This window comes from Nerophis ophidion, linkage group LG21, assembly GCF_033978795.1.
Source record: "Nerophis ophidion isolate RoL-2023_Sa linkage group LG21, RoL_Noph_v1.0, whole genome shotgun sequence".
Lineage (NCBI taxonomy): Eukaryota > Metazoa > Chordata > Actinopteri > Syngnathiformes > Syngnathidae > Nerophis > Nerophis ophidion.
In genome coordinates this window covers 5,823,570-5,840,950 of record NC_084631.1, presented here as the reverse complement: position 1 = coordinate 5,840,950, position 17,381 = coordinate 5,823,570, and the positions used below count along the sequence as shown (strand labels likewise).

The 17,381-nt window shown below is 37.3% G+C and overlaps 2 long non-coding RNA genes across 2 annotated transcripts in view; both read left to right on the top strand.

Annotated features, from left to right (window-relative positions):
- The first annotated feature begins 177 nt into the window (after positions 1-177).
- On the top strand, positions 178-5,443 carry LOC133539624 (uncharacterized). Its single transcript, XR_009803452.1, has 2 exons — positions 178-2,304; positions 3,287-5,443. It is a non-coding gene; the product is annotated as an uncharacterized LOC133539624 (long non-coding RNA).
- A 6,220-nt stretch (positions 5,444-11,663) lies between these two features.
- Positions 11,664-17,381, top strand: part of LOC133539622 (uncharacterized) — a 154,487-nt gene continuing 148,769 nt past the window's right edge. Inside the window, exons 1-2 of the long non-coding RNA XR_009803451.1 lie at positions 11,664-11,719; positions 15,283-15,350. This is a non-coding gene — a long non-coding RNA (uncharacterized LOC133539622). The remainder of the gene's footprint in view (positions 11,720-15,282; positions 15,351-17,381) is intronic.

The window sequence follows — 17,381 nt, the reverse complement described above, 5'->3', positions numbered from 1 at the left end:
GGGGACGAGTATAATTCACCAACTCGAGTATTTCATATATATATTTCATATATATATATATATATATATATATATATATATATATATATGTCTTGATTGGATTATCCAGAGAATAGTGCTCGATACCGTGGTAGAGCGCAATATGTATGTGTGGGAAAAATCACAAGACTACTTCATCTCTACAGAACTGTTTCATGAGGGGTTCCCTCAATCTCCTGATGATTGAGGGAACCCCTCATGAAACGGTTCTGTAGAGATGAAGTAGTCTTGTGATTTTTCCCACACATACATATATGTATATATTTATGAAATACTTGACTTTCAATGAATTCTAGCTATATATATTTATTTTATTATATATATATATATATATATATATATATATATATATATATATATATATATATATATAGAAATAAAATAAATAGTTGAATTTCAGACGGCACCTATCAAATACACAGTAATAAATACACAGTTCTACTAACTGTACTGTGCTTGCTGGTTATTTAAAAAAAAAAAACAACAACACTTACCTTTCATTATTTGAGTAACCTTTGTTCTGCCATTTGTGTGCCGTACTGGCGAGAGTCACTTGCCGTCAGGTGCACAACCCCATGTAAATCTTTGGCCAATCAAAAAGCAACCCCATAACGCTATAGCCAATAGTCACCAGGAGATGGCGACAGACAACATAGGATCACTCTATTACAAACGGCGTCGCCATGGCTGTAACTTCCTCGTCCTTCTGCTTCGTCTCCTTGTGTGTGCAGTTTTTTCTTAAAAATCCGTAGATGTTGTAACGTGATTGGGCAGGCAATTTGTTTACATCGTGGGAATCATGTCTGCATGGAGCTGGAGGGGGCGTGAATTTCGGGAGGTTTCCGTGAGAAAATTTCTTCCGGGAGGTTTTCGGGAGAGGCGCTGAATTTCAGGAGTCTCCCGGAAATTCCGGGAGGGTTGGCAAGTATGGACTCGGCCGGGGTTCGAACTCACGACCTACCGATCTCAGGGCATACACTCTAACCACTTACCTGATTGGCTGTTAGCGTGTCACTCCCACTGATCAGTCATCACTTCCTGTCTTGCTGGGTTACCAGAGAGCGAGTGCATTTGTTTATTTCAGACAAAGAAGAAATTAAAATTAACACATTTTGTAATTGATATCAATTTTTGTGTATCGCGATATATACTGATATCATTGTATCGCCCAGCCCTAGTACTAATCACAGGACTAATTACTTAGTGTCTTATTCAAATTCCCATCGTAATGTTTGTTACGACTAATGAGTAAACGACTTTCGTCACACACAAACAAACAAAGGCCTTCTGGCAAATGAACACATACTGCAGTACTCTCTGCAGTTAAGTAAATCAAGCTGGCCAGGGCCACTATTTGAGGAAATAGGGTTGGCTATGTTTAGCTTAATCTTCCTACTAGTAAAAAAAACAAAAACAAAAAAAAAATATTGGCTGTGTCTCAAATGGAACACTTCCATCATTACTTTCCAAAGGTTTCTGGGCCGTATTTGTTTGGTGCTCACTAGTTGATAAAAACCAAACAAGTCGACACCTCTTGTCAATGTAAAACAAGGAAGTTAGGACCTGAGTGCAGGGTGGATGAAGATATGGTCTTTTTTTTAATGAAGAGGAGGAAGAAAATGAAAAATATAAGTCTGAGAAAGTTATGCATCAGTTTCACTTTCCTTCAGAGCACATAAAAGTGTGTTAAAGGACAATCAAAGTGGGAAATCCCAACACTTGATTGAAAAAATAATTGAAACAATGACCTACAATACAAAAACTACACAAAGTTTTGTCTTTCAAATATATAAAAGTAAACAACAAAGTCACAAAGATGATTATCAAGGCTTACGTCAGGTTGATCACCAAAATAAATAGTTATCAAATAAACTGCAAAAGTGGGACTGATAAAAAAAATAAATTTACATACAATTGCACAGTGCCAAAATACATTAATAATAAATAACATTATATGCGTTTCTTAAATAAACTGCCAATACAATCAAAGCGCAAATGAAAACACAACTTCCCCACTATAGTCATAATTTTTTGCGCTTAAAAAAACTCCAGGCGTTTTCTGTTTGTTTGTCATTGTCATTACTGCCACAAGTGGCGGAAAAGTGTATTACAGCTTACGGCCCACAGGTGAGACAGATATTTTTTGGTGGCCCTCGTCCTACCGATCAGAAATAATGACCTATGAGGCAAAACCCACACAAAGTTTTGTTTTTCAAATATATAAAAGTAAACAATAAAGTCACAAAGATGATTATCAAGGCTTAGGTCAGGCTGATTAGAAAAATAAATAGTTATCAAAAACTGCAAAAGTGGTACTGATAAAAAATAAATTAACATTCCATTTCACAGTGCTAAAATTAATACATTTTAACTAAATTAATAATAGATAATAACATTACATAAGTTTCTTAAATAAACTGTCCATAAAATTAAAGTGCAAATACAAACACAACTTCCCCACTTTAGTCATAATTTTTGCGCTTAAGAAACTCTAGGCGTCTTCTGTTTGTTTGGCATAGTCATTACTGCCACAAGTGGCGGAAAAGTGTACTGCAGCTTACGGCCCACAGCTGTGACAGATATTTTTTTTGGGTGGTCCTCAACCTACGGTTCAGAAACAATGACCTATAATACATAACCCTCACAAAATGTTGTCTTTAAAATATATAAAAGTAAATAACAAATATGGTTATCAAGGCTTAGGTCGGACTGATAACAAAAATAAATAGTTGTAACTAAATTATTAATAAATAACATGATATATATTTCTTAAATATACTGTCAATACAACTAAAGTTCAAATGAAAACACAACTTCCCTACTTTAGTCATACTTTTTGCGCTTAAGAAACCTCTATGACTTCAGCTACAGGCTTCTGTTTGTTTGGCATTGTCATTACTGCCACAACTGGCGGAAAAGTGTACTACAGCTTACGGCTCACAGGTGAGACAGATATTTTTTGGGGTGTCCCTCGACCTACGGTTCAGAAACAATGACCTATAATACAAAACCCACACAAAGTTTTGTCTTTGAAATATATAAAAGTAAATAACAAAGATGATTATCAAGGCCTAGTGTGTGAATGTGAGTGTGAATGTTGTCTGTCTATCTGTGTTGGCCCTGCGATGAGGTGGCGACTTGTCCAGGGTGTACCCCGCCTTCCGCCCGATTGTAGCTGAGATAGGCGCCAGCACCCCCCGCCACCCCAAAAGGGAATAAGCGGTAGGAAATGGATGGATGGATGAAGGTCAGACTGATCAATAGTTTTGACTAAATTAATAATGAATAAAAACATTATATATTTTTCTTAAATTGTCAATACAATTAAAGTGTAAATGAAAACACAACTTCCCTACTTTAGTCATAATTTTTGCGCTTAAGAAACCTGTCTATGACTTCAGCTCCAGGCTTCTGTTTGTTTGACATTGTCATTACTGCCACAAGTGGCGGAAAAGTGTATTACAGCTGAGACATATATTTTTGGTGGCCCTTGACCTACGGTTCAGAAACAATGAGCTATAATACAAAACCCACACAAAGTTTCTTCTTTCAAATATATAAAACTAAATAACAAAGATGATTATCAAGGCGTATGTCAGACTGATCACAAAAGTAAATAGTTGTAACTAAATTAATATCAAATCATAACATTATATATATATATATATATATATTAAATTGTCAATACAATTAAAGTGTAAATGAAAACACAACTTCCCTACTTTAGTCATAATTTTTGCGCTTAAGAAACCTGTCTATGACTTCAACTCCAGGCTTCTGTTTTTTTGACATTGTCATTACTGCCACAAGTGGCGGAAAAGTGTATTACAGCTGAGACATATATTTTTGGTGGCCCTTGACCTACGGTTCAGAAACAATGAGCTATAATACAAAACCCACACAAAGTTTCTTCTTTCAAATATATAAAACTAAATACCAAAGATGATTATCAAGGCGTATGTCAGACTGATCACAAAAGTAAATAGTTGTAACTAAATTAATATCAAATCATAACATTATATATATATATATATATATATATTAAATTGTCAATACAATTAAAGTGTAAATGAAAACACAACTTCCCTACTTTAGTCATATTTTTTGCGCTTAAGAAACCTGTCTATGACTTCAACTCCAGGGTTCTGTTTTTTTGACATTGTCATTACTGCCACAAGTGGCGGAAAGGTGTATTACAGCTGAGACATATATTTTGGTGGCCCTTGACCTACGGTTCAGAAACAATGAGCTATAATACAAAACCCACACAAAGTTTTGTCTTTAAAATATATAAAACTAAATAACAAAGATGATTATCAAGGCTTATGTCGGACTGGTCACAAAAGTAAATAGTTGTAACTAAATTAATATCAAATCATAACATTATATATATATATATTAAATTGTCAATACAATTAAAGTGTAAATGAAAACACAACTTCCCTACTTTAGTCATAATTTTTGCGCTTAAGAAAAACCTTTCTATGACTTCAGCTCCAGGCTTCTGTTTTTTTGACATTGTCATTACTGCCACAAGTGGCGGAAAGGTGTATTACAGCTGAGACATATATTTTTGGTGGCCCTTGACCTACGGTTCAGAAACAATGAGCTATAATACAAAACGCAACAACATTTCTTCTTTCAAATATATAAAATCACTGAAAAAGAGTAAGTCGGAGATAAGTAAGGAAGTGGGCCAACTGAGACACAGTCAACTCTGTCCGACCTGAATGCAGCAATGTATGTGCTAAAAATGATAGAAAAAAATAAAAATAAATAATGGCTGGTGATGCCCTGGTCCCTTCTGCATCGACCTTTGACCCCCTTTGTCATGATGATGGCTATTATTAACGATTGTGTGGTCGGTGGCAGTGATATGTTCACTTTATTGCTTTGTATCATCTCCCAGCTGTCTGCAGACTCCGTATCGGCCAGCATTGCACGTGTGCGACATACTGTACAGTACAGTAGAGGTTTTTTTTCCCGTTTTTTTCATTTCTTTTACTGAACCAATCAGCTATCAGGGATGTTATCAACAGCCGTGTAGCATTACTGTCACCACGGCAACAGTAGCATTACGTTAGACCGGTGTTGTCGCCTTCGAGGAAAACAAGCGACACGTGCTCGTTTTCACGTTTAATTTATCGGATGTACAAATTTTTTATTTTTTTTTATTTTTTCCGAGTGGATGGAATATTCCGGACTTTCGCCAGTGTGCAAGTGGGAGCGTGACAATGGAAAGTAGTCATTATAGCTTCCTCCCCTCTCTCCGGTGTCATGTAGCCCGTAGACATGCCCCCGTGTCCTGTTACCGTGATTGCGCAATAGTGTCCAGTCACTGTCCACTTCCTGCATGTGCTTGTTTGTAAATACACACAATAAAAAACCCTCAGTATGAACCGAACCTGTTTGTCCTGGGTTTTTTGGGGGGTTTTTTTGTATTAAATGGCAACAATCATGGAAAAACTGTAACGCGGTGGTGCGGCCCCACGGCACATTCTTAGCACAGTGTTTTTCAGCCTGGTTTGAGGCAAAGCACCATTTTTTTTATTGAAAAAATCGCGAGGCACAGCACCAGCAGAAAACATTCTAAAATTACCGTATTTTTCGGGTTATTAATCGCAGTTTTTTTTCAGAGGATAGGTCTTTATTGTCATTGCACAAGTACAAACCCTTTCAAGATTAGACAAACAAACAGTCTACAGGGTTACAGAACAAGAACGCTGATGTTTCGCCATAAGGCGCCCCGTAAAAGATGGGAAAAAAGTCAACGCTGGGGAAGGATGAGTAAAAAAATACAATCTAGACTGGGATCCTAAGGGGGCCCAGTCTGGAGTGGGAAAAAACCTCCATAGCAAAGCACATTCACATATTACAACAGTGGTCCCCAACCTTTTTGTATCCGCGGACTGGTCAACACTTAATAATTTGTCCCGCGGCCCGGGGGGGGGGTCTTTTTTTTTTTTTTCTTCTCCTTCTTCTTCTTTGTCATAAAAAAGAGACATTTTTGTGGTTTTTGCACCAATTGTAAGTGTATATTGTGTTTTTTATGTTGATTTCCATCCATCCATTTCCTACCGCTTATTCCCTTTTTGGGGCCGCGGGGGGCGCTGGCGCCTATCTCAGCTACAATCGGGCGGAAGGCGGGGTACACCCTGGACAAGTCGCCACCTCGTCGCAGGGCCAACACAGATAGACAGACAACATTCACACACTAGGGCCAATTTAGTGTTGCCAATCAACCTATCCCCAGGTGCATGTCTTTGGAAGTGGGAGGAAGCCGGAGTACCCGGAGGGAACCCACGCATTCACGGGGAGAACATGCAAACTCCACACAGAAATATCCCGAGCCTGGGATTGAACCCAGGACTGCAGGACCTTCGTATTGTGAGGCAGACGCACTAACCCCTCTGTCACCGTGAAGCCCTATGTTGATTTAATATATATATTATTTTTTTTTATAAAAAATTCCGCTGCGGCCCGGTGGTTGGGGACCACTGTATTACAACATACATCTCGAGATATCTAGTAACAGAGGGAAGGTAGTTCAAGGTAATGGTGGTAGGCCGCAGCTCTTCAGGCGATGACCATCCATTCATCACCCCTACGGGATTTGCGTCGAGGGCGTTGGGTTGGGGGGCTGTCAAATGGTGTATGTGTGGCGTATATTTTTTGTGGATGTGTGCGTGTAAGCCCGTATTCTGTCCCTGTTCCGCGGCCTTGATGTATTATGCAGTCGCTAGTCCAAAGTCAACAACAACAGTTGTGTGTCCAGGCGAGACAAAAAGGGAGTTTGTTGTGTCTTCGCTGCACTGTCCTTCGGGAAAGTCTCGAAGCCAGGGAAACAATCCAAATTAGAATGATTTGTATGCGAGTGAAAATGAAAATTTGCTTTTCACTCTAAATTGTCTATGACAGTCCAATGTAATCCACAGTTCTTCCCGCATCCTCCAATCATTTGTGGCAGCTTTGGGGTACTTTGAAGACTGCCAGCAACTTCCAATTTGTGGAAAAACCAGAGCAACGCTTACTCCAATCAGCAAATGTCCTGTTGTCATAATTCCGAATAGGTGGATATCTTCACGTCCTCGACTGAAAAGGATCGCCAGGCAGGCGGAACTCCTTCTTCTCCCAAGAGTCCGTCGTGTGTCCAGCAACAACCGCTCCGTCACGACAAGCAAGTTCCCCCAAACCCAAGATCTTGTCAATTTTGTTGAGGCCAGTTAAATATTTCCAATGTTTAGATTTGGAGAGCAGTGCAAAAAGATGCAACAAGAAAGTTAAGACAAGACAAAGAAGCAAGTAGGAGAGATAAAGGAGAGGAAAGGGTGAGAAAATATCGTATTTCCTTGAATTGCCGCCGGGTATATAGAACGGATTCTGTTCATAACTTTTATGGACAGAATTTCTAGGCGCAGTCAAGGCATTGAGGGGTTCCGGTTTGGTGACCGCAGGATTAGGTCTCTGCTTTTTGCAGATGATGTGGTCCTGATGGCTTCATCTGACCGGGATCTTCAGCTCTCGCTGGATCGGTTCGCAGCCGAGTGTGAAGCGACCGGAATGAGAATCAGCACCTCCAAGTCCGAGTCCATGGTTCTCTCCCGGAAAAGGGTGGAGTGCCATCTCCGGGTTGGGGAGGAGACCCTGCCCCAAATGGAGGAGTTCAAGTACCTAGGAGTCTTGTTCACGAGTGGGGGAAGAGTGGATCGTGAGATCGACAGGCGGATCGGTGCGGCGTCTTCAGTAATGCGGACGTTGTACCGATCCGTTGTGGTGAAGAAGGAGCTGAGCCGGAAGGCAAAGCTCTCAATTTACCGGTCGATCTACGTTCCCATCCTCACCTATGGTCATGAGCTTTGGGTCATGACCGAAAGGATAAGATCACGGGTACAAGCGGCCCAAATGAGTTTGGGTCTCTCCCTTAGAGATAGGGTGAGAAGCTCTGCCATCCGGGAGGAACTCAAAGTAAAGCCGCTGCTCCTCCACATGGAGAGGAGCCAGATGAGGTGGTTCGGGCATCTGGTCAGGATGCCACCCGAACGCCTCCCTAGGGAGGTGTTTAGGGCACGCCCAACCGGTAGGAGGCCACGGGGAAGACCCAGGACACGTTGGGAAGACTATGTCTCCCGGCTGGCCTGGGAACGCCTCGGGTTCCCCCGGGAAGAGCTAGACGAAGTGGCTGGGGAGAGGGAAGTCTGGGTTTCCCTGCTTAGGCTGTTGCCCCCGCGACCCGACCTCGGATAAGCGGAAGATGATGGATGGATGGATATATAGTATGCGCCTGCCTTGAATTACTGCCGGGTCAAACTCGTTTCGCAAAATAATTAGCACATGCTTAGTCAAACTTTTTATTTTATTTTTATAATGTTTATTCATAAATTTCAACAATTTACAAACAGTTGAGAAACAATAATCAAAATAAGTCCAACAACAGTATAAAACATTACAAAAAATCATAAAAACAGTACAAAACAGCGCCAGGGGTTGTAAATTCAAAGTAACAAAAATAAAATACAAAAAAAAAATATATATGTATAATAAACAAAGAGCAAAGCCATTCGCCGGGTCAAACTCGTCACGTCACGAGTGACACTTCCCCTGTCAGCATTTTCAAAATAAAGGTGGATGTTTTCAATCATTTGAAATCGCATTAAGGGAAGAAGATTAAGAGCTATTCAGTAGGATTTAAGGTCCAAGCTATTGAATATGTTAAAAAGAACAGTAAGCAGCTATGTTTTATTAATATACCGTAGCTGCGTGTGTCAAGTATGAGTCATTAAATGACTCCCGCCTCCTGGTGGAGTGTCTTGATATGAACGGATATGACGCGGGGGGTGCATGACGGACCTTTTAGGATGTAACACCACAACTCTTAACGCTGGCTATGTAAACAACCGGGCTGAAATGAAGCATGTTCCAGTCCTAAATACCCAGTGTATTATTTATACAATAACACTTCATGGTGGCAGCGGTGGGATAAAGAGATCACCCACGGAGCAGAACGGGAGGGGGAGTTGTTCGAGGATAATTCTGTCGTCGCCCGTGACAGAATGGCTACACACCGACCGACCATGAACCGGACCAGCAAGAGTGAGCAGCGTGTGTTTATTAAAATAAAACAATTTTCTAAACTGGACTTTCAATGGAAGCAGGAGGTAATAAAGGAAGATCTCCATCGAGACAGAGAGACTTTTAAAACTGAAGAAAGATAAGGAAGACTTCTATAAACAAGTTATCGATGCTTTTGATCAGAAGGAGCTGCGCATGGACTTCATTTATAAGTAAAGGTAAGACCATTATAACGTTTTTTTTCTTAAATGTGCTTTTCATGATGGTATCCTTACATCACACTCAAATTTTTAAGCGCAGACCTAAATTTACCGCATGCCTTCGGTAAGTGCCAGCGTGAGAAGAGGTTTTAAATTAATTAGCGCCCCGGCGGCAATTCAAGGAAATGCTCTATGGCTTCACACAAAATTTCTACCAAAATTCCTTTTTTTAGTTAAAAAAAAAATCTATACAATATACTGGTTTTGAAAGTGAAAACTACCACAATGGCCCCTGCCTTCCTCAGTGGAAAAAGTTAGGGCACCCCTGGTGTATATGCAAATATTTTTTAAGTGTGTTGGCTTTTCTTTGTTTTTATTTTTTTGACGATAAAATAACAGTGAAGCTATGTCAATAAACTTGCATTTAGGCACTGTTGAAAAATAGCAATACATGAAAATCAACGTTGATGCCAATTATTGACCCATCTCGTACTTTGCAAGATGTATTTTACTTTTATTTGTAAATATTTTTAATGAGAAAAAAAAACAGTTCCGTGGGCATGCTGGTCTTTAGATTGTTTATAAAAAGAAATAAAACAACTAATTAATTTTTGTTATGTCTATTTCAGGCCCAAGTATAGTTTGTAAACGAGATTGGTGCATTTGAATGCGGAAAAAAAAAGAAAGAATATTAACGATATTTCACTGTATTACTTTTATTTTTTACTGTCATCATAAGGTTACAAAATTAAAATTATAAAATATAATTTCATAATTATGAGATAAAAAGTCACAATTAAGAGACTGAAAATTAGAATTTGTGAGATTACAAATCGCAATTAGATGAAAAGTCCATTTGTGAGTCGACAAAGTCATAATTATGAGATGAAGCGTAGAAATTAAGAGATAAAACGTTAAATTTATGAGATAAAAAGTTGAAATTATGAAATAAAAAGACATGATTAGGGGAAAAAAAATAAACATTAGCAAAAAAATGTGAGTTTGTATCACATAATTTTGACTTTTTCCCGTAATTATGACTTTTTATGTAAGGGGCGCCGGAAGTTGGCCGACCCGGCAGCGATCCTGTTCTGTCTCCCTGCAATGTTTGATCCTATTCTGTCTCCCTGTAATGTTTGATTCCATTCTGTCTCCCTGTAATGTTTGATCCTGTTCTGTCTCCCTGTAATGTTTTATCCTGTTCTGTCTCCCTGTGATGTTTGATCCTGTTCTGTCTCCCTGTAATGTTTTATCCTGTTCTGTCTCCCTGTGATGTTTGATCCTGTTCTGTCTCCCTGTAATGTTTGATCCTGTTCTGTCTCCCTGTAATGTTTTATCCTGTTCTGTCTCCCTGTGATGTTTGATCCTGTTCTGTCTCCCTGTAATGTTTTTTTTCCTGTGATATTTGATCCTGTTCTGTCTCCCTGTAATGTTTGGTCCTGTTCTGTCTCCCTGTAATGTTTGATCCTGTTCTGTCTCCCTGTAATGTTTTTTTTCCTGTTCTGTCTTCCTGTGATGTTTGATCCTGTTCTGTATCCCTGTAATGTTTGATCCTGTTCTGTCTCCCTGTAATGTTTGATCCTGTTCTGTCTCCCTGTAATGATTTTTTTCCTGTTCTGTCTTCCTGTGATGTTTGATCCTGTTCTGTCTCCCTGTGATGTTTGATCCCGTTCTGTCTCCCTGTAATGTTTGATCCTGTTCTGTCTCCCTGTAATTTTTGATCCTGTTCTGTCTCCCTGTAATGTTTGTTTGACCTTGAATGGGATTGTGCTGAAAATTTTAATTTCCCCTCGGGGATTAATAAAATATTTCTGATTCTGATTATCTCATAGCTTTAACTTTATTTTCCCATAATTTTGACTTTTTATCCGAAATGTTTTAATTTTCATCACAATTTTCAAAAGTTTGACTTTCTCTCATGCCTTTTTTTTTTAAATCTCAGTATCCATTCTCTTATTTTACAATTCTGACTTTTGATCTAATAACTATGACATTTTATGTCATAATTTCGATTTTTCATCTCATGACCATGACTTTGTATCTTATATTTTCATAATTTTGACTTTTGATTTCATAATTATGACTTTTCATATCCCATAATTAATCCGATTAATGGGACTTCCGATTTATCTCGTAATTTCGATTTCTTGTTTAATAATGTCTTTTTATCTCATAATTTTAACTTTATCTGATTCATCTCGAACAAAAACTTTTTATCTTATAATTTTGACTTAATTATTTTTCGTGGCATAAACGGGTTTCCATAATTGTAAGTGAATTTTATCGTATTTTACTGTACAACAAACTATAAAAACGCCTTCCAGGCCACTAGTTGGCGATGTCTGCTCCTTTGGAAGAAACTACTGTGGCCGCGCATGCGCACTAAAGCTCTTAGCACGCTTCCGGTGGCGGTAAGAAACATTTTGAACTATTTTTGTCCTCGAATGAAGACTCTGGTCAGTGTTGTGAGTTCATTTTTCGATACATTGGTGGTATAAAAAGGACACTTTGCTGGAGAAGCATTATAAAGCTCAAACGCTGCTTCAGTGTCGTTCTCCGCCATTGTTGGTGGGACAGACGGCAGGTCGAGCCAAGTTTGGATACCAAAGGACTGTGCAGTATCAGATTTGGCTCGATACTGGCATGATGGTATCGATATTTTTCAGTTCTCGTCGATTTTTATTTATTACAATATTTTATTTTTGTGTGGTTCATATTTTTAGACGGTTAATATTCTTATATTTATGAATTGTTGTCTTTTAGTGTAGTTATTTGTTTACCGAATGATTTGTCCTGTTTATTCTGGCAGAAATCACAACATGTTAATGTAAAAAGTAATAGATTTCTGTATTTTTCCCGATCTATTATATACACATATATTTATAATACAATTATTTATATGTATATGCGTGTGTGTGTGTGTGTGTGTGTATATATATATACATATATATATATGTGTGCGTATATGTATGTGTGTGTATATATATATATATATATATATATATATATATATATATATATATATATATATATACATATATATAATATATGTGTGTATGTATGTATATATGTGTGTATATATATATATATACATATATGTATGTGTGTATATATATATATATATATATATATATACACATATATATATATGTGTGTGTATGTGTATATATATATATATGTATGTATATATATATATTTATGTATGTATGTGTGTGTATATATATATATATGTATATATATATGTGTATGTGTATATACATATGTGTGTGTGTACGTGTATATATATTTGTGCGTGTGTGTATGTGTATATATATATTATATATATATACATATATATGTGTGTGTGTATATATATATATATATATATATATATATATATATAGATTGGATTATCCAGAGAATAGTGCTCGATACCGTGGTAGAGCGTAATATGTATGTGTGGGAAAAATCACAAGACTACTTCATCTCTACAGAACTGTTTCATGAGGGGTTCCCCCAATCATGAAACAGTTCTGTAGAGATGAAGTAGTCTTGTGATTTTTCCCACACACACATATATGTATATATATATGTATATATATGTATATATATATATGTATATATGTGTATATATATATATATATATATACTTGTTTGGGGTAAAAAAAAAAATTCCTTGTGTTAAAGTGTAATTTTTGATTATATATGTACAAAAAAAACACGAATTAATAAACAAATGTTTAAAAAAATAAAGAAAATTGTGGGATTAGGTTAATTTGTTGCTGGTGGAAAGACCAGAGTTAATCTTCTTTTCCCATCTTTTCTGGAAAATTTTAATGCAAATGTCGAACATGAATTGATTAACGTGGACTTCCGACTTAAACAAGTTGAAAAACTTATTGGGGTGTTACCATTTAGTGGTCAATTGTACGTAATATGTACTGTACTGTGCAATCTACTAATAAAAGTATCAATCAATAAAAAAATTTAAAAAGCCTGGTATGGCTTCTAACAAACGTAAAACACATGCTTTGTATAATCAAAAATTATGAAAACATCAGATTTGGAGTATGTTCAATCAATTGTTATTTATGTAGAAAAAACATTTCAAATGAAAACGTTCTGGTTTTAAGAAACACTAAAATATGTCAAGAATATTAAGTATGGTAGTCCGTGACAACTATATTTTTTTGGTTCAAGCAGAGTGCAAATTATGGAATTACTTCATTTTGAGGGGAAAATATTATGGATTTACCCTTTAAATGTTCATTTCCAAAACTAACACCTGCATCAGATTAAATATGTAAATTGGTTCACACTTTGGGGAGCTGTTGCACCTGGTGGACTGACATGAATCATGGCTCCAGCACGAGAGATGCCAATTTCAACAGAGGAGATGATTATCAAACGTCTTCAAGAAGGTACATCTCAAAATATGTTGATTAATTACAGTCAGCTGTGTCTAAAATCTGGACCAAGTACAAACAACATGGGGAGGTTGTACAAGGCAAGACCAAGGAAACATCCGAAAATGTCAAGCAATATGTTTTGATAACAGAAAATGCAAAGCAAAACAAAGACTGAATGGACGAAAATTGGAGTCATCGTCTGAGAGCAAACTGTAGGAAATCAAAGTCAATTTATATAGCCCTAAATTACGAGTGTCTCAAAGGGTTGATTAAGCCACAATGACATCCTTGGGCGCAGTTGGGTGTTCCAACAGGACAATGACCCCAAACACACGTCAAAAGTGGTAAAGGAACAGGCTAGAATGAAGGTTTCAGAATGACTTTCCCAAAGTCCTGACTTAAACGTGTGGACAATGCTGAAGAAACAAGTCCATGTCAGAAACCCAACTAATTTAGCCGAACTGTACCAATTTTGTCGAGAGGAGTGGTCAAAAATTCAACCAGAAGCTTGTGGATGGCTACCAAAAGCGCCTTATTGCAATGAAACTTGCCAAGGGACATGTAAGCAAATATTAACATTGCTGTATGTATACTTTTGACCCAGCAGATTTACTCACATTTTCAGTAGACCCGTAACAAAAAAAACCAGATCAAATCATATCCTAAAAGAACCAAAACTTCATGAATGTTTCTTGTGACCAGAGAGTATGTGCTCCAATCACTCTATCACAAAAAAATAAGAGTTGTAGAAATGATTGGAAACTCAAGACAGCCATGACATTATGTTCTTTACAAGTGGATGTAAACTTTTGACCAGGACTGAACTTCGAAATCACTAATCCTCATCTCCATGGCAACAAATAAAACTGTGAGTTTTAGGACTAGGAATAGCTAAACATGCTTGTCTACATATCGTTGGAGTATTCAATAGCTAACCACCAACAACAAGCTCCTGAATGTAAACAAATGTGTCGAACTACCCAAATATCAACTGTAACCGCCGTATATAGTTGGAACCAAAATGATCACATCAGTATTTTTTATCATCACAACATAGTTTGTCAATTTTTTTATTGTTTATAAACTCATGACATACTTCCCTGGATACAGGAGAACTGTAAATATGACCCTGTAACTACTTGGTATTAAATCCACAGCCACATTGGTAGTATTATCAAAAGAATAGTATTATCAGAAGAATAGGTGCTGGTTGCAGAAGTGTAGATAGAACATGTTGAAACAGAAAGTAAGCAGATATTGACAGTAAATAAACAAATAGATTAATAATCCATCCATTTTCGAAATATTTTTTGGAAAATGACACTATATGTTACTGCACATTAGGAGCATTACTGCCATCCATCCATTTTCTACGGCTTGTCCCTTTCGGGGTCAGCAGGGGTGCTGGAGCCTATCTCAGCTGCATTCAGGCGGAAGGCGAGATACACCCTTGACAAGACGCCACCATCGCAGGGCCCTTTGTTTACTTATTTTCTACTAAAGGAAAAGTTGTCTAGTCTGTTCACTATTTTATTTAATGACAAAATTGTTCTGTGTTTGCAGTAAGAAATGTGTGTTTATTGCAGGGATGTCCACACTTTTTCCAGTGAGGGGGCCACAGACTGAAAAATCAAAGGAGGCAAGGGCCATTTTGGTAATTATTTTCAAAACCAGCGTTATATTTTTTTAATCTTTTCAAAGAAAGAGAAAATACAATTTTGATAGAAATTCTGTGTGAATGGTGAAGAGCTAAAGTAGAACTGAAGTGCTAACATGAATGATGAATTGATTAACGTGGACCCCGACTTAAACAAGTTGAAAAACGTATTCAGGTGTTACCATTTAGTGGTCAATTGTACGGAATATGTACTGTACTGTGCAATCTACTAATAAAAGTTTCAATCAATCAATCAAAAACAGTTAGCACGGTTGCCAAATAGCATCAAGTAAAAAAAAATATGGGCTAAAAAAAAGATAGCATGCCAAAGGTATTATGTTAGCAATAAAATGCTTACATTTAGTATTGGTGAAATACCAAAATATGACACTGAGGTGTATGTCATGACCTGTCATGGCTGATTTCAGTTTGTCACTCGTTAGTCTTTGCTGTCATCCAGCATTCTGTTTACTTTGGTGTTGTGTAGCATCCCTTCACTTCAGTACTCGTCCCAGCAGCATTCGTCTTTTGTTTGTTTGTTTTGTCTCGGAATAAATCTCTTTATACCTGCAAACTATCACCTATCTTCTTACCATGAATAGATTAACGTGGACCCCGACTTAAACGAGTTGAAAATCTTATTCGGGTGTTACCATTTAGTGGTCAATTGTACGGAATATGTACTGTACTGTGCAATCTACTAATAAAAGTTTCAATCAATCAATCAAAAACAGTTAGCACGGTTGCCAGATAGTGTCAAGTAACAAAAAATATGAGCTAAGAAAAAGATAGCATGCCAAAGGTATTATGTTAGCAATAACATGCTTACATTTAGTATTAGTGAAATACCAAAATATGACACTGAGGTGTATGTCATGACCCGTCATGGCTGATTTTCAGTTTGTCTCTCGTTAGTCTTTGCTGTCATCCAGCATTCTGTTTACTTTGGTGTTGTGTAGCATCCCTTCACTTCGGTACTCGTCCCAGCAGCATTCGTCTTTTGTTTGTTTGTTTTGTCTCGGAATAAATCTCTTTATACCTGCAAACTATCACCTATCTTCTTACCATGAATAGATTAACGTGGACTTAAAAAAGTTGAAAGTCTTATTGGGGTGTTACCTTTTAGTGGTCAATTGTACGGAATATGTACTGTACTGTGCAATCTACTAATAAATGTTTCAATCAATCAATCAAAAACAGTTAGCGCGGTTGCCAGATAGTGTCAAGTAACAAAAAATATGAGCTAAAAAAAGATAGCATGCCAAAGGTATTATGTTAGCAATAAAATGCTTACATTTAGTATTAGTGAAATACCAAAATATGACACTGAGGTGTATGTCATGACCTGTCATGGCTAATATTGAGTTTGTCATGGCTGATTTTCAGTTTGTCACTCGTTAGTCTTTGCTGTCATCCAGCATTCTGTTTACTTTGGTGTTGTGTAGCATCCCTTCACTTCGGTACTCGTCCCAGCAGCATTCATCTTTTGTTTGTTTGTTTTGTCTCGGAATAAATCTCTTTATACCTGCAAACTATCACCTATCTTCTTGCCATGAATTGATTAACGTGGACCCCGACTTAAACCAGTTGAAAATCTTATTCGGGTGTTACCATTTAGTGGTCAATTGTACGGAATATGTACTGTACTGTGCAATCTACTAATAAATGTTTCAAACAATCAATCAAAAACAGTTAGCATGGTTTCCAGATAGTGTCAAGTAACAAAAAATATGAGCTAAAAAAAGATAGCATGCCAAAGGTATTATGTTAGCAATAACATGCTTACATTAAGTATTAGTAAAATACCAAAATATGACACTGAGGTGTATGTCATGGCTGATTTTCAGTTTGTCACTCGTTAGTCTTTGCTGTCATCCAGCATTCTGTTTATTTTGGTGTTGTGTAGCATCCCTTCACTTCGGTACTCGTCCCAGCAGCATTCGTCTTTTGTTTGTTTGTTTTGACTCGGAATGAATCTCATTATACCTGCAAACTATCACCTATCTTCTTACCATGAATAGATTAACG